Source organism: Dama dama, chromosome 11 (genome assembly GCF_033118175.1).
Source record: "Dama dama isolate Ldn47 chromosome 11, ASM3311817v1, whole genome shotgun sequence".
In the NCBI taxonomy this organism is placed as follows: domain Eukaryota; kingdom Metazoa; phylum Chordata; class Mammalia; order Artiodactyla; family Cervidae; genus Dama; species Dama dama.
Genome location: NC_083691.1, coordinates 19,124,294 through 19,145,857, shown reverse-complemented (window position 1 = coordinate 19,145,857; position 21,564 = coordinate 19,124,294). Strand labels below are relative to the sequence as shown.

The 21,564-nt window shown below is 49.9% G+C and overlaps 1 protein-coding gene across 1 annotated transcript in view; it reads right to left on the bottom strand.

The window, feature by feature from the left end:
* The window catches only part of HPCAL1 (hippocalcin like 1), a 114,834-nt gene that overhangs the window by 87,778 nt on the left and 5,492 nt on the right, over window positions 1-21,564 (bottom strand). The gene's annotated exons all lie outside the window — the stretch shown is intronic.

Below are 21,564 nucleotides of genomic sequence, written 5' to 3'. Positions count from 1 at the left end.
CACCATGCTCTCAGACTTCCACCTGTGAGGCCATCAGGCTCTGTCGTTTAAGCCTCCCAGCCGGAGGAAACACGGAGAGAGGTGTGGGTAAGGAACTGAGACCCGGTGGCCCAGCGGTTAAGGCTCTGCACTCCCACCAGCGGGGGCCCGGCTTCGATCCCCACTCCGGGAACTAAGATCCCACACGCCGCTGCACAGTGGAGAGGTGGGAGTGATAACATGGGAGCCAAGTCCCCCAGCCCCTCCAAAGCTACTGCTCCCAACCCCCAGCCTTAAAGGGCCAAATGAGAATCTGCCTGTGAAAGCATCCCGGAAATGTAAACACCTGCCTCAAAGTTCGGGATTTGCCATCATTCCTCCTGACCAGAGGTGGCCACCCTTGGCCCATCCAGGCCACACTGAGCCCCATTACAGGCCCTCATCACACACGCTTGAGATCACGGGGCCACTCTGAACAGGAACGCACCTCTGGCTCACCACAGACACAGCACAGAGTCTTTAGTTCAAAAGGGAAAAAAAAAATCAAAAGAACCAAGATTTAAACAACAGGAACTATTCTGCGGGTGGGAGAACCTGCACAGCTCGGCTAATCCTGGAACCAGACTCTTGGAACCGAGTGCCAAGCAGTGCAGCCATGGCCCGCCTGATCCACGCAGACCAGGTGGACAGGGCTTGTTGCTGCTTTAATAGGAAAAAAAAAAAACAGTGGCAAATCTGATGCTTAGTTGGTGGGGCCAGCATCATCTCAAACGCACACTGTTGGAGGAACTGCAAGGTTCCTGTAGCTGGGAACTGTGCCAGCCCAGGACCTGCCTGGAGCCCAGGAACCTGCGGGGAGCAGGCAGGGGGACCAGTGGGCCAGGGGGAGTGGGATGTGCTGGGGGAAAAACATGGAGTGACGCAGGAGAGACTGGCTTCACTGAGAGGCAAGTGTCGCCAGGCTACATAGTTCTGGAGGCCCCAGGGGAGAATCCGTTTCCCTGCCTTTTCCAGCTTCCACCAGCCGCCCACAGCTCTTGGCTCGTGGCCCCTTCCTCCATCTGCAAAGCCAGCCACAGCACTGCACTGCGTCTCTCAGGTTACCACAGGGCTGCCAACCACTGGGAAAGCCTCCTGCCTTTTAAGAAGGCACCCCTGGTCCACCCTGGCCTCCCACTCTCCCCACGTCATGGTCCTCAGTCCTAATCTCATGGCAAAGCCCTTTACTGTGTAAGGTATCATAGCCATAGGCTCCAGGGACTAAAACCCGCACCCTATCCAGCCTGCCACAAGGATGAGCTGGATTCCCCAAAGCTGGAGCCGAGCGTTTCTAAGTTATGGGAACATGAGCCCCACCCCTTCCCCACCACCTGCCCACTCACCCCCACTTTCACCCCACCCCCCACCCCCACCACCAGGGCAGCTCACTGGCATTCTGAGGCTCACCCCCAGTGCCCCTGACATAGGAGAGGCGGGGAGGGGCCAGGAAGCTGCCTCAGTTCAGTTCAATTCAGTCGCTCAGTCGTGTCCAACTCTGTGACCCTATGGACTGCAGCACACCAGGCCTCCTCCCTGTCCATCACCAACTCCCAGAGTTTCCTCAAACTCATGTCCATTGAGTCGGTGATGCCATCCAACCATCTCATCCTCTGTCATCCTCTTCTTCTCCTGCCTTCAATCTTTCCCAGCTTCAGGGTCTTTTCAAATGAGTCAGCTCTTCGCATCAGGTGACCAAAGTACTGGAGCTTCAGCTTCAGCATCAGTCCTTCCAATGGATATTCAGGACTGATCTCCTCTAGGATGGACTGGTTGGATCTTCTTGCAGTCCAAGGGACTCTCAAGAGTCTTCTCCAACACCACAGTTCAAAAGCATCAATTCTTCAGCACTCAGCTTTCTTTATGATCCAACTCTAGAGTAATCTTCCCTGGGGTCCAGTAAAGGTTAAACACGCTGTGCTTCCAATTCAGGGTAGGGTGGGGGGCAGCGGGTTTGATCCCTGCTGGGTGAACATGTTGCATGGGGTGCAGCCAAAAATTGAAATAATAATCTTCCCTGGCAATTCCTCCAAAGACCAGAACGTCTGGGCAGAGAGAAACCAGGTGCAGGAGTCACCCAGACAGTGGAGAAGGAGGGTTACCAAGCCCCTCCTCCACGCCAGACCCTGTTCCAGGCTACAGTCAGACACACCCGAGTTCCCACGCAGAGCTGTGACGCCTCGGAGAAGTTAGTTAACCTCTCTGGGCCTCTTAGGACTCTCCTCTGTGAAATGGGATCCTCCCCAGCACCCACCTACTGCAGAGGGTGCCCGAGGAGACAAAGGAGACCAAGTGTGGAGCCAAGCGCGGGCGCCCCTTGTCTGTCCCACCCATCCCCGCAGGCCAGGCGGCCTCAGACCACATGAGCAGAGGACAGAAATGGCCTCAACTGAAGTCTTTTCACACTTACGAAATCCACCAGGCCCATTACAGATGAAGCTTCTGCTACATCAGTCAGGAAATGAAAAGTTACGGGTCTGGTGTATAACCATAAATCACCCACTTGTGAATACATATATAGTAAGTCATTAGTGCTAATGCCATCTGCAGAGAACGCCACCCAGAGAACCAAGTCCCGCACGGTTCAGCTCTGAATAGCACCATTCTCTCTTGGAATAAGAGAGAGCTCTGGGCCAAAATTAAGTCCTGGCTGAAGGTGAGAGCACTTACACCCACAGATGACTCTGGTAAATTGGTTCCTGTCCAGTCTTAAAACAAAAATAAATCAGAAAAAAAAAAAAAAAAAAAACCTTGAGCCCCAGCGTTACCAAGATAACTCACGTGACTATAATAGCACTTTCACGTACCCTCGCTGGTATAATCCTCCTGACAGCCCTCTGGGGTCAGGATCATTTACGGAGGCTCAGAGCAGTGAAAGGACCTGCCCCGGGGGCTCACGGGGCCAAGAAACCAAGAGAGCCAGCATCTCACCCACCACCAGCCATCACGTGGAGAGAAGCAACTGACCCAGCACCCCCAACCCTGCAGCTCTCCCCTAAAAGCCTCCTGGGGAGCTGCCTTACACATTTGGGGGTAGCAACTGCTATGCACAAAACACCCATTTGGAAATTGCATCTCACATGACATAGAAGAATACAAAGTACTTCTCTAACTCTTGGTTGTGACTGCCAATGCCAGGAGTCGGGAGGAAGGTGAAGCCAGATTGCAGGTGGACATGGATGACAGGAGCCCTGTCACAGCCGCACAGGGTCTTGGGCCACAGGGAAGAAGGACCCTGGCCCACATCCCATATGGGCTCATCTCCTCGGAGGACACTGCCGTGGTGAAGCTCTTGCCCTCTCTCCCTCTAAGACATGGAAAGTGAAAGTGAAAATGAAGTCATTCAGTTGTGTCTGACTCTTTGCAACCCTTTGGACTGTAGCCCGCCAGGCTCCTCCATCCATGGGCTTTTCCAGGCAAGAATACTGGAGTGGGTTGTCATTTCCTTCTCCAGGGAATCTTCCCGACCCAGGGATCAAACCTGGGTCTCCTGCATCGCAGGCAGATTCTTTAGCATCTGAGCCACCAGGTTCGTGTGCTCCATGTCAGAGCCAGGGTCAGTCCCGTGTGCCCCAGACACCCAGACAGAGAGCTGGCTCCAGCTTGGGGAAGGAGGGCGTCCCAGAGGAGCCAAGGCCCGCCACTGAGCCAAAGGAACAGCAAAGACAAATAGCTGGAGGCCAGAAGGTCTGTCTAGTCAAAGCTATGGTTTCTCCAGTAGTCATATATGGATATGAGAGTTGGACTATAAAGAAAACTAAGTGGCGAAGAATTGATGCTTTTAAACTGTGGTGTTGGAGAAGACTCTTGAGAGTCCCTTGGACTGCAAGGAGATCCAACCACTGTATCCTAAAGGAAATCAATGCTGAATATCCATTGGAAGGACTGAAGCTGAAGCTGAAACTCCAATATTTTGGCCACCTGATGTGAAGAGCTAACTCATTTGAAAAGACCCTGATGCTGGGAAAGACTGAAGGCAGGAGGAGACGACAGAGGATGAGGTGGTTGGATGGCATCACCGACTCAATAGACACGAGTTTGAGTAAACGCCAGGAGTTGGTGATGGACAGGGAGGCCTGGCATGCTGCGATTCATGGGGTCGCAAAGAGTCTGACACGACTGAGTGACTAAATTGAACTGAACTGAGAAGGGGATGGTGATGGTCCAAATCGGCCGGAGCCCAGGGTGGACCTGGGGCGAGAGACCACAGTAGACAGTGGCCCCAGCTGGAAGCCCAGAACATCTGTCAGAAAGCCAGGCCAGCTTCAAAGTGCATGGGGAGAGGGGAAGGGAAGCGAGTGCTCTATGAAAGACAGAGGTGTCAAGAGAGACCACCCCAAGTCTCCCCAAAGAAAGGAACCATGCATGTCATAAGTGTGCTGCTGAGAAGGAAAGTGAGGCCCTCATGCAGGGCTCCAAGGCGGCAACCTGCCTCTCTCACCCTCTCCCCTCTGATTTGCACCCTGACAGCGGCAGGTAGAGACAGGGTAGCTCAGGGCACAGAGGCAGAAGGCAGGCAGGCCCTCACCCACCAGGCCACTCACTCCCAGCCCAAGAGTCCTGCCAACACCACCTGACCTTCACCCCCATACCCAAAGAAGAATGTGTGTTTGTCACTCAGTCATGTCCAATTCTTTGCAACCCCATGGACTGTAGTCCACCAGGATCCTCTGTCCATGGAATTCTCCAGGCAAGAATAGGGGAGTGGGTGGCCATGTCCTTCTCCAGGGGATCTTCCCGACCCAGGGATCGAACCCAGATCTCCTATGTTGCAGGCAGACTCTTTACAATCTGAGCCCCATACCAAAGAGTGGCCATCAGAGCTCTGAAAGCAGTACCCACCACAGGGTTCTGATCGTTCGCTTTAAGAGCCCGAGGAGAATGGGGATCACGTGCCAGCCTCTTTCAACACACGCTGAAACCAACCTCCTACTTGCCCCGTGATGTGCTGGGGCGACCGGGCAGCATTTGCTCAGTCCCCGTGGCCAGCAGCCCGTGAGGCAGGGAGATGCCCTCTGCACTCACTGTGAGAAGCAACCTCAAGAGCACGTGGCTCAGGAAATTCACCTGTACACCCCCAAGCAGGCCTGGCAGGGAGGCTGTCTGCTGCCCCTGCTGCCTCTATGCTTGTTCCGTCCAGGATGTATTTGGGGGAGCCCCCAGCAAGTACAGGCACCGAGGCGGAGTCCTGCCACTGCAGGCCCACAGCAAACATCCAACTTCATCCCCTCGTGTTCTCCGGGGCCTCACCTCACTTTCAGGGGGCTCTAGAGCAGGTTAGACATTAGTGCAACAACCTGTCTCTTGCACAGAGTTTTAAACATCCCCAACTGCTTCATTTCCCAGGAACTGCACCCCAAAAAGTGGAAAAAAGGCCAATGCGATCTCCTTCAACAAGGACCCGGATTGCAGTCCCAATTTAGCCGGGAGAGGGGAACTGCAGGACAGGGACAGTGAGTCAGGTGGCTGGCACTTGAGTGGCCCATCCTGGGCCTCCTCCAGCCAGGAGAACTGATGCTTAACACACACCTGCAGTTCCGACTCATGACTTCCTAAAACCAAGAACGGTGAGGAAGCTTCTCTTCTCTCCAGCGAATATTGGCAATTTGATCTCTAGTTCCTCTTCCTTTTCTAAACCCAGCTTGGCCATCTGGAAGTTCTTAGCTCGCATAATGCTGAAGCCTACCATGCAAGATTTTCAGCATGACCTTAGTAGCATGGGAGATGAGTGCAATTATCTGATAGTTGGCACATTCTTTGGTACTACCCTTCTTGGGAATTGGGTTGAAGATTGACCTTTTCCAGTCCTGTGGCCACTGCTGAGTCTTCCAGATTTGCTGACATAATGAATGCAAAACCTTGATGGCATCCTCCTTTAGGGATTTGAATGGTTCTGCTGGAATTTCATCCCATCCACTAGCTTTATTAACAGCAGTGCTTCTTAAGGCCCACTTGACTTCACAAAGCATCTCTGCAGGACACACCAAAAGAAATACCATGGCAGCTCTGGGCCCGGTGCTGGCGACTGAGGCCTGATCAGCCTGATGCTGGTGAGGGAGGCCCACTGGGACCCACTCTGAGCAGTCCAGATCGGAAACAGGTGCAGGGGAAGGTCAAGAACCCTGGGTTCCCAGAGGCCCCACAGAGACAGCCCATCCCGGCCCAGCACCCCGGAGCTCACACCCATCCTGGTCTGACCTCCTGGAGCCAGAGAACGTGGACAAGCCTCCCTCTGAATCCCCACGTCCTCATCTGTAAAACAGAGGTGGCCTCAGAGAAAACTCACTGAGAAATGTGATTATGGCAGCCAACGGCTTAAAAGCACTGAGTTCGGCCCAACAACTCCTCACCCGCCACACACACACACACACACACACACACACACACACACACACAGAACAAACAACACCCGGGCAGTTATTCACCATGATGATAAAGAATCCTATTTTCACCAGAGGTCAGTCAGACAGGTGAGGAAGGAACAGGAAACGTTTCTTCACCCTCCCCTGCTTCTCTGGGAGCCCAGACCTGAATACAGACCACTGGAGCCGGAGTGCTGTTGTCGTGGCAACCAAAGTCTTAACAACTTTGGCATTTCCACAACCTGTGATTGATCCAGCTCTCAAAATTAACATTACAATGAAATGACATTTGCATTTAATTTATTTTAATTGGCTTTTACATAACTAAACGTCTTGGTTTCCACCCTTAATAACAACAGGGTGAGTTCTGAATAGTGGGACCCTTTAAACAGTGAGATGAAAGCAAATAATTTAAAATTTTTGTGTTTGGAAAAATATTGCACTGATTTGCAAGAAACACCTTTTTGCTTAATTTTCCTCCTTTTTTCTGAGAGGACAGCAGGACCTTCTGCATGTTGAAATTCATCAACTGAAATTCAAACTGTTTCTGCATCACATTTAAAAATTAATGATTAGAATGCTTTTGGTGCATTAGTGCAAGGTGTGGGAAGTAGCAACAGAAGTGTATGTGAGTTCCATGGGACAGAGTCTTTTTTTTCTTCCCATTGATGTACCCCTTGTGCATAGAAGAGTCTTTGGCACACAGTAGGCCTGAGATAACCATTTGTTCAATGAGTGTGTGTGTGTTCAGTTGCTCAGTGGTGTCTGACTCTTTGCGACCCCATGGACTATAGCCCATCAGGCTCCTCTATCCATGGGATTTTTCAGACAAGAATACTGGAGTGGGTTGCCATTTCCTCCTCCAGGGGATCTTCCTGACCCAGGGATCAAACCTGCATCTTCTGTATTGCAGGTGGAATCTTTACTGCTTGAGCTATCTGGGAAGTGAAGACCAACTCTCATTACGAGATGAAGTGTGTATAGCACTCAGCTCGGTGCCAGATATTTGAGCTTTTAGTAATACAATTTTCATTATTATTATAAGTGAGCTGAGGCTGTTGCCCCACAGGCACTGCTGGGCCTAAAGATACAGGTGCAGGTGGGAGAGTAGGGACCTCACCTGGGGACCAACATCTGTAACTGCCTCAGGCACCCACCACCTGCAACAAGTCCAGCTGCAGATCCATCTACCAAAAGGGCTGCTTACAGGCCTGATGCAAAGCCCAACATTGACCAGACTCTCTAGCGTGCTTAGTCACGTACGACTCTTATTAACCCCATGGCCTCTAGCCCACCAGGCTCCTCGGTCCATGGGGATTCTCCAGGCAAGAGTACTGGAGTGGGTTGCCATGCTCTCCTCCAGGGGATCTTCCCAACCCAGGGATCAAACCCAGGTCTCCCGCATCTCCTGGTGGCTCATTACCATCTGAGCCACCAAGAAAGCCCAGACTCTCTACACCACTCGTGTTTGATCTCTGTTCTCTAGGGAATTCTGTCTACTGGGAAGAAAGACGTGTTTGTTTGTTTTTTTAAACTTTGGTCCCCCCACCTCCCCCAGAGATGCTCTGACACAGACAAAAGAGTCAGGTGCATAGGGAAAGGGATCAACTGACGTGAAAAGCCCTGCTCAATTCTTGAAGGATGTGTGGGTGCCTCCTTGGGGAGGGGGCGGTCAGGGATTCCCAGCAGAGGGAACGGCAGGTACAAAGGCCCAGAGGAGTGAATGGTGACAAGGACCTGCCAGTCAATGGAGTTCAAGACCTCACGTGGTGGATGAAGCGTTGGTCAAGAGGCCAGGCAGGGTCGCGGGTCACAGGAGGGCTTCTCAGGCCATGCTTAGCATTTGGACTTTGCAAGCAAGGATTTGAGAGCATGGAGCAGTGCAGAGAAGACTCCTGCTGGGCTGGAGGTGGGGGGTGGGTGGGTCTGGTGGGGTGTAGGGAGAGGCTGGGTCAGGAGAGCCGCCAGAAACTGACCATCATGCATGCAGGTGGTGAGTGCAGCACAGATGGTGAAGCTGGAGAGACTGGGATGCACCTGGGGCATCTTGATGACTAACTTAGAGACCAGTTTGAAAGGATGGAGGGAAAGGGAAGCTGAGAAGGGGCTAAAACGTCTCCCAGCACACCCCTCCCCCCCTGCGACGTATCTGAGCAGCAGTGGTCTATCTGGGGGCTTGGGAATAGCAGATTCTGTTTTGGACATCCCATCAAAACAACCTAAAACCCAACAAACTGTGGCTTAAATAAGAAAGGCTTTTCTTTGTGTCCAGAGTGTGGGCAGCAGTTCAAGAATGCCATCAAGGACCGAGAGTCTTTTTCTGCTCCACCATCCATAGCACATGGATTTCAGCCTCGTGATCACAGGATGGCTGCCCTATTTCCACAAATTACATCTGCTTTCCAGGCAGGAAGATGAATGGGCCAAAAGCTTCCTGTCTTGGGACTCTGGCTGTTTATTCAGGAAGGGAGCGGGGATAGGAGCGCAAGCCAATGGCCTTGAACTCATCTCACTGGCCAAAACTCCCTGGGTTCTCCTGGCTGGGAGGTGGCGCCTTTCGTTGTCCAGCCTCTGAGCACAGGGGCCCTCATATTTGCTATTTGTTGTTTCTGCCACCCTGCTCAGCTTCCACGTGACCAGCTCCCTCATTTTTTCCAGTCTTTGCTCAAAGGTCACCTTCTCATTAGGCTTTCTGTGATCACTCTACTTAAAATTTCATTTCTCACTCTCCCTCATCCAATACCTCTGGCCCTTCCCTAAACGTATTCGTTCCACACCTCCTTTTTTTCTTCTTTTTGGCTGTACCATATGGCTTGGGATATTAGTTCCCCTTGGGATTGAACCTGGGTCCTCAGCAGTAAAAGTCCAGAGTCCTAACCACTGGACCTCCAAGGAATTCCCCCTATGTTCCCCCCCACATCTTCTATTATCACTATATTATACTAAATTACCATATTTTATTATGTATATACTATATTATACTCTGGGCTTACTAGGTGGTGCTAGTGGTAAAGAACCCACCTGCCAATGCAAGAGACATTAAGAGACGCGGGTTCGATCCCTGGGACGATCCCCTGGAGGAGGAAATGCCAACCCGCTCCAGTATTCTTGCCTGGAGAATCCCGTGGACAGAGGAGCCTGGTGGGCTACAGTCCATAGGGTTGCAGAGAGTTGGACATGACTGAAGCAACCTAGCATGCATATTATACCATATACTATGCTACATATTGAAAGTTTACATATAAAGTTTACATATAGTTTACATATAAAGTAAACTTTAGTTTACTGCTTCTTGGGTCCAGCTAGAAACATAAGCCCTGAGAGCGCAGGATTTCCACTGGATATTCTCTAGTGCAGAGTCCAGCACAGAGTGTGAGCTATGTAGTGAATGAATGAGGTTTGTGAGGGAGCACCTTTCCCGACCTAAGGATTCTCCCCAAGCCCAGTCTCTCCTTAAAGGGAGACTACTTGGTTCCTGCCCTTAGGAGCCCTGGGCCGGGAGGTGACTGGCCAGGACCAGAGCTTTGCATGTGGCGTGGCTATGTGAGCCAGAGCAGCAGTGCCCCAGGAAGAGCAGATGCCTGAGCAGGCCCAAGGGACTTCTTGGAGGAGGCGACCCCTGAGCAAGGTTGGGAGTTGTGAAGGCAATCTGGGAGGGTACAAGGGGCAAGCAGAAGGGTGTAGCAAATGTTCCTCTCCTCAAATGGTAGCATTGAGAATCATAACCCCAAACCCCAGCATCAGCTCCCTTAGCAAGGAGGCCAGATATGAAGAAAGTCCCTTTCAAAAAGAAGAATAAAGAAAAATGTCCCTGAGAGTTTTCTACCAAGTCCCCATCCTACCCCTCTGTCACTCACAAAGTTGGACAACACAGCTGGCTGTAATCCAGGAGCAGGTTTAAGGGGAGCTGCTTGCTCAATATATGATCTGACATGAGCTAAGCTGACTGCCCATATTTCAGTAAATATCTTTAATCTCAGCAGTAAGTTCCCAGGCTGCCCAGCACACAAACAGCCAGTCACTCCCCTGCCCAGCAGGGGATAGGAGCAAAGACAGAGTAGATCCAATGTTTCAGAAGGACGTAAGAGTAGATACAGATTTCCATGTCCTTTGTGAGGCTTGGACAGCACATTCCCCAGCTCTCTTCTAATGGACCAACATCTTGCAGGTGGGAAATGAAAACCACAGGTTAATCCCAGATGAGAAAAAGGAAAAGGACAGAAGACTGGGAATTCAAATTCCACAGAGGGAGATAGAAAGACCCTGCTCTTTTAGGCAATCATGTGTCAGGGGCAGCAGAATGTGAATAAAAAGGTTGGTAATGATGATGATGGTGATGATGGTAATGATGATGGTGGTGATGATGATTGTGATGTGATGATGATGATGGTAATGGTGATGGTGATGGTGATGATGATGGTGGTGATGGTAATAGTGATGGTGATGGTGGTGATGATGGTGGTGATGGTAATAGTGATGGTGATGGTGGTGATGGTGATGATGATGGTAATAGTGGTGATGGTGATGATGATGGTGGTGATGGTGATGGTGGTGATGGTAATAGTGATGGTGATGGTGGTGATGGTGATGATGATGGTGGTGATGGTGATGGTGGTGATGGTGATGGTGGTGATGGTGATGGTAATGGTGATGGTGGTGATGGTGATGATGATGGTGGTGATGGTGATGATGATGGTGGTGATGGTGATGGTGGTGATGGTAATAGTGATGGTGATGGTGGTGATGATGATGATGGTAATGGTGATGATGATGGTGACGGTCCTTACACTTACACAGCAATTTGGAGTTTATAAGAAGTGTAATGGCTATTTTTACAACAATCCTAAGAGGGAGGTTCTTAGGATTTGAAAACTTCCCATTTCACAGATGAGGCAACAGAGGTTCCAGGGCAGTGCCTGGCAGACCCAAGAGGGACCTGCATGAAGAAGGTGAAGGTGGGTGCTGTTTGAGCCTCGGGGAGGAGAACGGGATTGAGACAGAGTGATAGAGGTGGTTTTTTTCCTTTGGAAAGAATGACTCTGTTCCCTATCCATTAGATGGGAAGGAAGTCAAGGCAGGATCAGGAAGAGACATCTCCAGTTCCTTTCCAATTGGAGCTCAACTAGGCAGGATGTCCCTAAGTCCAGGGCATGTGGGGCCTGTTTCCCTGTTCAGATCACAGCATCCTCTGAGGCTATGAGACTGAGATCTCTGTTCAAATTACAGCACACACAGAGGGTGGAGTCTGCCACTTTCTCAACCTCACCAACACCCAACACAGTCACCAACTCTGTTCCAAGACCAGGTGCAGCCTCTTCAGTCTGTGACAATCCCACTTAAGGTCCCAACCAGTTAAGGAGCTTGTGCAAAACGGGCTGGCCAGCGGTGGGGCTGCAGAAGGCCTGTGCTCATTACCAACCTGCAGAAGGGAAGGATAAGAGAGGACGCGCCTTCTGCTGAGGCAGTGACTGCAAAGAAGCACAGGGTGGGAGAGAGAGTCTGGGATGCCCACCACGGGCCTCCAGCTGCTGCTGCTGGGACTGGGGATGGGGTGCTCTGCTTCTGTGAGATCAGAGGATGCTGAATGGGATGAAGCAAGGAAGGAAACTGCCAGGTGTTTGACAAGACCCAGGGAGTGCAAGGCGTTCTCTACACAGTTAACCATCAAGCGATTGCCTTTAGAAACTATTAGATGGAGAGAGACCCAAGAATAGGCATGAACAGAATTTTTTCATGTATAAAATTATGATAAGCAGACTGATAAAGCACACTTCCACATTCTGGAAAATGCTCATGAATAAAAACAGCTCAAACAAGTCAGCAGCTAAGTCATCCCTCCAGCAAGGCCCAGCCCCCTCGCCCTGCGGGACAGCGAGCGGGGTTTAAGGCCTCTGGTTTGGCAGTGACTGACAATATAAACCAGGGAAGCCCAGACCAGGGCCCCCCTTGGCTTTCGGTTGCCTTGGGTCACAACCTTAATATAAGCTGCACAGGGCAGGCCCACCAACATCTTGCTCATCAGTGTATCCCCAGCTTGGCTTATGACATAGAATTATCAAACTAAATTGTTCAACTGTCCGGGGCAATCACATTCACACAGAAGAGAGCATTCCTAGCTTTATTAGAAGATTTTTTTTCCAGTTGCTGTTTTGGGATGGGTGTTCCTTCAGTGCATTTTAAGCATTTTGATAGGAAAAGTAGGGTTACAGAGCATCATAAATTAAGCAAACAGAACGAAGGGCAAAATTACATCAGAAATCCCCTTGTAAGTCAATAAAACATCGGGCCTTTGTTTAGAAAAATTTAATTCACAAACACAATTTCAGGAATATCACAGAAAGTGAGGTTTATTCCTTCTCCAGGACAAATGAGATACCCAGGAAACCAGTGGGACACACCCGGTCTCCATGGTAACCTACCTGTTTCCAGGGACAGGAGAGCTTCCTTCCTGCTGCCCTGTGGAATGACACAATAACCTAACAACTGGCTTTCAAAAATAACAATTTCTGAACACAGGAGCCAGACTAATTTTTTAAAAATATGATTTCCTCATGGTGAGCATCCTGAAATAATTAACCAGATGTGCATGTAATTTTGCTGACAATTATATTTTTTCTCAAGATCATAAATATGGACACTAGATTATCCAAGAAACTATAAACCGGCACTAAGCGAGTAGCAGAGGCAGCCTCTGATTTCTCACATTTTATAGCAATACTATTTGCCTAGAGAGACAGCCCAGCCCCCAAGCATCCCTTCCCTTCATTCACTCTGAAATTAATCTTTCATATTAGCCAATTTCTCTGATGGCTAGCTTCGCCTTCATAACTTTCCACTGCTGACTCAATATCCTGGACTCAGACAGATTAAACCCCTGAAAAATGATGGGAATAACAGCCTAAGAAGCCTTTTGGAGGGATGCCACTGAAAGTCAGGCATGGCCCTAAGAAGTACCGAGATGGCCCTGCTCACCAGCCCATAAATAAAGACAGTCAATCCAATGTGAGCCCAAGGTCAAGTCAATCCAACATCAACCCAAGTCCAAGGCTGGAGCAGCAAAGGCAGGAGACAGGGGGAAGGACCATCCCTCGGAGTCCTTTATTTCACAGTTGAAGACCAGCAGTTCCACTCTGGGGGAGTCAGGAAGGAAGAGCTGGGATGGGGTACCAAAAGAGTTATTTTCAAAAACAGGAGCTGAAAAACATCAGCCTGAGAGACAAACAGTAAAGATGATTATTCCTGGAAGAAGGCCACTTCATGAACACTCGGTGATGAGAACAGAGAAGGAAAAGCAGGGACAGGTAGGTTCGAGAACATCAAACCACCTCATTAAAACACCCAGTGTCAACACAGCAGGACGCTCAAAGCCTCCGTCCAGGTCAAGACACAAAGTGAACTCGCAGATACAAGCAGCACCTGCTAGACCATATACAAACTCTACCCCTGCCATGTTGAAACGGTGAATTCCTTGGGAGACTTGGAACGATTTTTTCATATCCAAGTTAATAGAGTTACTCAGTATTGAATTTAGATGAGATTAACAAATCCTAATAATGTAGTATGATAAATTTCCATTAATTCAAATCATCACAAGTATGGAATTTATGGGTTCCAGCCAGTCTGACTATAAAAAGAAAATTTGCTAAGTAAATTAAGAGGATAAACAAGGTTATCAGAGGAATGAGTCTCCTTTTTAATACCTTTTTTTTTCCCAATTGCAAAACAAATATAGGCCCTTGGGGTAAAATTTAGAATGTAGAGCAACACAAGAAAAAAAGAAAAGAGAAATTCATGATCCCATGGAGCTTCCCAGGTGGCTCAGTGGTAAAGAACCTGCCTGCTAATACAGGGGACACGGGTTCGATCCCTGGGTCGGGAAAAGCCCTGAAGGAGGAAATGGCCTCCAGTATTCTTGCCTGGGAAGTCCCGTGGACAGAAGAACCTGGCAGGCTACAGTCCATAGGGTCGCAAAGAGCTGGACATGACTGAGCGACTGAGCACACACGCATACACAATCCTGCCAGACTCGACTGCTGTTAACAGTTCAGCACATTTCCTTCCCTTCTATTTTCTCTGATCTTTTTTTCCCTCCTAAACATAATGGGAATGAAGTTGTCTGCACAGTTCTACATCTTGCTTTCCAGCCCCCTATTTAAGAGACACATTTAAATTGCTTGTTTTCAACCCCTTTAGCAAACACCTACTAGCTCACTATCAGAATTCATTTCAAAGAATTCTCTGTAACTCATTAAAAAGACCAATTTGAGGTGAAAGCCAGTCAGGAATTTACATCAGTACATACACTCTCATCTGAAAATAATACAGCCACTTGTCTTCTACAGTGCTCCCTACTTCTGACTTCTCTCTGGTTCACAGTTAGTCAAAACAAGAAGCTCAGTTCACCAGCTTCTTAGATCGGGAGTGGCATGACCTCCCAGAAGAAAATAGAAGTGCCCCATTACACCCAGGAGGGCAACATCTACATCCTCTAACTGGCTTTTCTTGCCAGCGTGTCCTCTTAAAGGAATTGTAAACAGTTTCCAAGAAAGGCCCAGATCTAGAGCCTAAGATCTCAGCTCAATTACCAGCCTTCTTCCGTGCTCCCACAGCAAACACCCTGCTGAAATCAGGCTCCTCCTCGATACCAGGAGTCCTTGTCTTCTTAATCGTTTCAGTTTCCTTAAGACATGGCACCATCCCGGGCACAGGAAGTTATAAAAATGCCTTGGATGGATGGATGGATGGATGGGTGGATGGATGAAATACACAGAAGTCCTCTCCCTAATCCCATATCTTCTGCCCGGCCCCTTCCTTCTAGTTTCTGCTCCACAAATGTGTTCTTCAGTATTCTCAGTCTCTCTGAATGGTAATGCCAGCTCCTCACATAGCAGTTGCATCTGTTTCCTGAGAGGTTTTTATTTGTTTGTTTGGAGGGGGCTGACTCTTCCTTGCAGTGTGTGGGCCTCTCTAGTCGGGCTTATGTCCTGAGACATGTGGGATCTTAGTTCCCCGACCAGAGATCGAACAATATCCCCTGCAGTGGAAGTGCAGAGTTTTAACCACTTGACTGCCAGGGAAGTCCTTCATATTTACATTTTTAAGCATTTTTTCCTGGTTTGTAGAGTTGGCAGAGAATTTAGAGGCTATCTAGCCCCGAGCTGCTTTGACAAATGAGGAAACTGAGATCTGGAGAGGAAAAACCGCTCACACCAAGTGAAAACCAGACAATAACAGGATGGGAGGGTGGGGTGGTTTCTCTCCACCAGCCCAAGAAGCCACAGTGCCTTTCAGAACACTGTCCTGCAGTTTTCATGAAAGTATAAAACACTTGCCACGAGAGACCGCACGGAAAGCAGCATTGGTGCAATGAACCACCCAATCACACATTCAGGCCTGCCAAGGAGGCCCTGTAGCCAAGGTGCCAAGTTTTAAATAATTCAATTCACCCACCACCCTACAGCTGAAAGAAGAGGATGATGGTTCAGCCACACATCTGGACATCCACTGTATCCCAGGCTCAGTGCCAGGAATGGGGGCACCACGGAGAAGAAATCCACAGGTCTGGCCTGCAAAGAGGCCCACTGCCTGGGGAGAAGCAGACAGCTCAGTACTCGATCTGTGAGCTCAGGCTCTGGAGACGCTCATCAGCAAAGGCCCTGGAGAACACACCTGGGAGCCTGAGCTGTCCTTCCAGGAGGGGCAAGGGTAACACTGGCTCCCCACTGGGCCTGAAAGAATGAGCGGTGAACCAGCCAGGGCCCTCCGGTTAGACACATAAGCATACATCTTGTATCTTGTGCATGCACACACACACGTGTGTGTATGTCTGTGTGTGTACACACACATACACTAGTCCCCCTTATCAGAGAGGGATACATTCCAAGACCCCCAGTGGATGCCTAAAACTGCAGTCAGTACTGAACCTTATATATGCTATATTTTTTTCCTATACAAATACCCCTATGATGAAGTTTATAAATTAGGCACAGTAAGAGATAAACAACAATAACTAATAATAAAATAGAACAATTATAACAATTCACTGGAATAAAAGTTATGTGAATAGGATCTCTCTTTCTCTGTCAAAATATCATCTTATACTGTACTCATCCTTCTTGTGATGACATGCAATGATAAAATGCCTACACAAGATAAAGTCAGTGAATGACATATGCATTGAGATGTTACATTAGGCCTCTATTGACCTGATGATGTGTCAGGAGGAGGGTCATCTGCTTTGGTTGGTCCTGGATCACTGAGCCAGGGAATCCCAGGGGGACAGAGTGGGACAGTGTGAGATTTCATTATGCCACTTAGAATACCATGAAATGCAAAACTGGGGAATTGTGCCTTTCTAGAATTTTCCATTTAACATTTTTCGGCCATGGTTGAGCATGGTTGAAACTGTGGAAAGTGAAACCACAGATGAGGGGAGACTACTCTCTATACATGTAGATTGATTCATTATAGAAATTGGCTTACACAATTTGAGGCCAAGAAGTCCTAGACTCTGCCATGTACAAGTCGGAGAGTCAATAAAGTCAGCAGTTCAAGTTCAAAGGCCCAACAACCAGCAACACTGAAGTCCAAGGACAGGAGAAGATAGACATGCTGCCGCTAAGTCACTTCAGTTGTGTCCAACTCTGTGTGACCCCATAGACGGCAGCCTACCAGGCTCCTCCGTCCCTGGGATTCTCCAGGCAAGAACACTGGAGTGGGTTGCCATTTCCTTCTCCAATGCATGAAAGTGAAAAGTGAAAGTGAAGTCGCTCAGTCATGTCCAACCCTTCGAGACCCCATGGACTGCAGCCTACCAGGCTCCTCCGTCCATGGGATTTTCCAGGCAAGAGTACTGGAGTGGGTTGCCATTGCCTTCTCCAAGACATGCTAGCTCAAGAGAAAGAGCCAATTCTCCCTTCCTCTGTCTTTCTGTTCTACTCAAGCCCTCAGTGGATTAGCTGATGCCTCCCCACATTGCTGAGGACCATCTTCTTTACTACATCTACTGAATCAAACGCTAATTTCTTTCAGAGACACCCTCACAGACATACCCATACATAATGTTTTACCAGCTACCTGGGCATCTCTTAGCCTTGTCACATAAAATTAAAAAATAAAATTTAATCTGACACATAAAATTAATAATCACAGATGAGATCTTTCTAAGCATCTTCCTGATTAGTTATTCTTCAAGGCCACTTTCAGAGTAACATTCCATCATCCACCCACTCGGGGGCTCTGTGCCTACCATCCTGTCGTAACTCTCTTCATTAACCCCCTAATAGGAGGGGGCATCCCCCAAAGAACAGCTAGTATAGCAGAAACAGGCTAGGATCTGCAGCAGCCAAAGGCTGGGAAGCAATGCTGAGACTGAGTAATGATGATTGTTATAGTGATGCTAGTGATCAGGATGGTGATGGTGACGGCGATGGTGATGGTGAGGATAAGGATGATGTGGTTGAGCTAGAGAGCCGGCAACTGGCCCAGGACAACACACGAGGGAAGGAGCTATGAGTGGGGGGAACACAGTGAGACCTTGACCCTGCTTGAGTGTCCCCGGTCCAGAGAACCTGGAATCCCTTACATGTGCTACACCTTCCCCTCCCCTACTCCCACCAACAGCGCTGAAAATAATTCCCAAATGCCTAAGTTTTCACTTTACAGCTAGCTCTGAGAACCATCAGCCAAGGCCATATTGTTTTCAGGTCCGATAACAGCGAATCGCCTAGAACATATGCTAATAAAAAGCCGCAATCCTTTATCCTGTCTTTAGAGAGAAAGAAGAGGAAAACGTAATCCCCAGAGAATAAGAGAGCCTAAGTTCTGGCCAGCAAGGTGGGGGGGGGGCGGGGGGCGGGGGGGGCCTCAGCATCTGTCCCAGGCCTGCCTGTGCCTTTACTTACCGGGAGGAAGAAAGACCCCCAAATGAGCCGAAGCAGCCACAACGTCCTGCCTCCCACCCCTGGACGCTGTGCCAGGCTGCCCAGGCTGCGTCACCAGTGGTGGCACCAGCACCGGTGACTGAAGGATCTTTAATAAAGCCTGGCTTCTGCCGCCGCCCCACGCTCTGGGGAGGGCTGGGAGGAACAGAGAGGGCGAGCCTACCACCAGTCCTGTCCCCCCTCCCCTCGGGGGCACCGCCCCCCGCCCCCCTACGACTCAGCCACACCTGTAAATACAGAAAATTGCACGACGTTGTCACGATTGTCTTGAAACCCAGGTAATTGATTCGGAGAGGTTCTCACTTCTCTAGAAACCCAGGCAATTGATTCGGAGAGGTTCTCACTTCCCTCCAAAAGGTGATTACAGAGCAGAGAGGAGAGAGAGGATGGGAGTGACAGGGAAGGGTGGGGAGCTGCCGTCAATTCTATTTTCTGGAAAAGTCCTCTTTAAGCACAGGAAGGAAGCAGAGACCTAAGCGTTTTGCTGATGGAGGGAAAAAGGCGCTGTGATCCATACCCACGGCTGCTGGAACCACAGTCCTGCCCACGTTGCTGGGGGTCCCCTTCAGCCCATTGGCACCCACGTGTCCAAACTAACAAATGCTTTCCAAGCGCCCCAGGGGGAAGAGAATTGGGAGAGCGAGTGTGTCTCAGCCTTCCAAGTTCAGGGTCACCGTGGCTGCATCAGGGACCCTGAAAGACTCTACAGAAGATGCAAGCTGGGACAATCCAACGTGGCAGCTCCCCAAATGCCAAATCATGACACACACACACCCCCCACCCCCGCCCCACGCGCCTGGCTCCCTTCCACACACATTCACAGGCTCTCACGTCACGTGCCCGGTGACCTCAGTCTGGGTCAAAATGTGCCTAATGAAACCAAATTTGGAAAGAAATCCTCAGTGCCAAGAAAGAGCTGCAGCCTCCTCCATTTCTGCACACAGGTGACCAGCCCGACGCAACGGGTCTTCTACATCCAGGCTTCATGGATTGTCTGACAGGGGGCCCAGAACCCCCTTCTTATTCCTGAGTACTTTCAGGCTCAGAAAGCCTCACTTGGCCAATAAACCACAGAGCAAAGACGGACCGGAACCCCCATCCGCCTGACCCCATCCCTGGTCTTTCCACCTGACCCCACTCCAACCCCACCACCTGACCCCACCCCTGGCCTCTCCCCTGGGATATTCCTGCAACAACTCCGATCTCTCAAGAAGAAACAAGACACCGCTATCGTCCACTGTGAAAGTTCTCTGCATCAGTGGGGGAGTAAGAACACTTGTGACCTGGGGGTCTACACACCAGACCCACGTGGACCCACACACACTGGGTACACAATTTCCGTGTCTTGGGCTGCACACTTATAAAATGAAGTTTCCTTCTTCTGCTCCTTTGCTCAAAGAACAAAAATGACACAAGAAGAAACTTCTGAAACGCACAAAGCGTGAAAATGCAAGTATTCCCTCCCTCCCTCCCCCAGGGCCTCCCTCCATCTACAGACCAAGAGACCTCTCTGCACGTCTCACACTCACACTGAGTCACTACTACCTGGTCAGATGTGAACCGGGTATGAAGGAGTTTACATTGCTTGAGAGGCGATGGCAGTTTTAGCAAATAGGCATGGAAAAGAAAGTAATTCTTGGTTCCTCTATTTTCTGCTTTGGGCATTCTCCCTCCATGTTTTCACTTCAAAAAATGGGTTTGATCCCACTTGCCTCACATGTACCTGCTGAAGCAATCTAGTGTTCAGCAGGGCCTCACAGCACAAATGACACACACTGTAATTTTTTTTTAATATTTATATTATTTATTATTGGCTGCACTGGGTCTTCATTGCTATGCACAGCGTGGGAGGGTGGCGCTTCTGTAGTTGCGGAGAGTGGAGGCTACTCTCTAGTTTCAGTGCGTAGGCTTCTCATTGCAATGGCTTCTCTGACAGCACAGCGCAGGCTCTAGGGCACACGGGCTTCAGCAGTTGCAGCACGCTGGCTCGGTATTTGTGGCTTGTGGGCCCAGCCCAGGGGCGATCTTCCCAGACCAGGGATCAAACCAGTGTCCTCTGCATTGGAGGGCAAATTCGTAACCACTGGACCATCAGGGAAGACCACCCTGTACTTTAAACTCCAATACCTTGCTGGATACTCAGGAGTTCACACAAGAAACTTAAGGCAGGCAACTTCATTTAGGCCAGCCAACATGCTCTGGGCCTCCCAGGTGCCCGGCGCTGTGCTAGGCGACAGACAAGGGGCCAGTGAGACCTGAGGCTCCTTCCAAGAGCTCGCCAACCCCCAGGGAGAGAGCACTGGCTCCTTCAGAAGCCAATTCTAATTGGAAGACTCCAAGAAGGCTTCCCGGAGGAGGCCCTCAAGCCAGATCTACAAAGCCGGGAAGAAACAGCAAATCAAGAGACCGAAAGCCAGAGAGCGATTGCCCGGGGCCAGGGGTGGGAACAGGGAGTGACAGCTTACGGGCATGAGGGAGCCTTCCGGGCAAGGGAAACATTCTAAAACTGGGTTGTGGTGGCGGTCGCAGAGCTCTGTAAGTTTACTTAAAAGTGTAAAATAATACACGATTTTTGGCTGCACAGTGAGGCTTGTGGGTTCTTTAGTTCCCCAACCAGGGAGCAAACCCTTGCCCTTGGCAGTGAAAGCATGGAGTCCTAACCACTGAAGCACCAGGGAAGTCCCATCAAACAATATACTTTAAATGGGTCACTTTATGGTATGTAAATTATACCTCAATAAAGCTGTTAATTTAAAAAATCTTTAAAGACTGAAGTAGGAATTTAATGGATCAAGTCTGGGTGGCAGGAGAAGGAAGACACCGTGTCCACCGGCCTGACTCACCTTCAGAGTCCCACTTCCAGCCTCCCTGGGCCCCCACCTGCCTCCAGAAAGCTGCCTCATCCCACAACTTAAATGGTGCTTCTCCCCAGGCCTGGGGCCAGGGCAGGAGCTGCCCTCCAGGCACCTGTCAACTCCACCAGCTCATTGGATGGTCTCCCCACCCTACAACCGCCACCAAGCCCTCTGGACAGGGATGCAGCCCAGGCCCAGCTTTCAGAGCCAGGTTTGGAGCAAGACTACAGGAGGGGTTTAGCAGTGGGCTTCCCCGGTGGCTCAGACGGTAAAGCGTCTGCCTGCAATGCAGGAGACCTGGGTTCAATCCCTGGGTCAGGAAGAACCCCTGGAGAAGGAAATGGCAACCCACTCCAGTACTCTTGCCTGAAAAATTCCATGGATGGAGGA